This window comes from Grammomys surdaster, unplaced genomic scaffold (assembly GCF_004785775.1).
Source record: "Grammomys surdaster isolate TR1022 unplaced genomic scaffold, NIH_TR_1.0 130, whole genome shotgun sequence".
Lineage (NCBI taxonomy): Eukaryota > Metazoa > Chordata > Mammalia > Rodentia > Muridae > Grammomys > Grammomys surdaster.
In genome coordinates, this window is record NW_021604588.1 from 11,058,994 (window position 1) to 11,059,877 (window position 884).

Genomic DNA, 884 nt, shown 5'->3' on the forward strand with positions numbered 1-884 from the left:
TGTATTGGACTGATTTCAGAGACACAGATGTTTATTAGAAAGTTTCATTGTGCACTGCTCTGTCAATGTTCTTCTGTAACCACACTTTAAACCAGCCCCCAGTTATTGCAGAACTCGAGAAGAATCATACTTTCCCCAATGGCAGAGAGCTCGTGGCCTAGAATCTGGGCAATGTCTAAATGCAGGCTTTGTCACAGGCCTTTGGGTTGCAGCATGCACTGTAGAACTAGCTTGAGGATATCTCCTCCCTTGTTTTCTCTCCTTTTTCCGTTTAACTGTGAGTTTTGTCTTAAGCACTTGGCACCATGAAAAACTATCTACATTCAGATCAAATCCAATTATCTACAGGGCGAAGCCGCCCGTTCTTCGAAGCAGGTTCCTCACATTCCTTTATAATTGAATTTGCAGACTGTCATAGTGCACTCTGTATGTCCACGAGGGGGCGCCATAGACTACTGTTAAAGCAGATTCAGACTGTGTTTTGGGTTTTGGTGGTTTGGTTTTATTTTGTTTTGTTTTCTCTATTTCTTAGTGTTTACAGACGGTAGCCTAAGGTGTCTTTAAACCTGTGATTCTCCTGCCTCAGCTTCCTAAGTACGGGGATGACAAACGCACACCATCATGCCCGGCACGGTGCCACTTTCTCACATAGGCCAATGTCCATTGTGACCATGATGGCTACATTAACATAGGCAATTGAACAGGGAAGAGGCGAGATGAAGGCCTAGTCTCACACTGCCACTGGCAGGTTCAAGGCTTGGTCGCTTCCTTCATTGGCTTTGCTTCAGACCTTGGGTCTTACACTTCACCTGCTGCAGACTGAGCCTGGGTCTTAGCTGGGATACATTGGCTGCAATTGGCAGATGTTTCCCTGCCCAAACCAT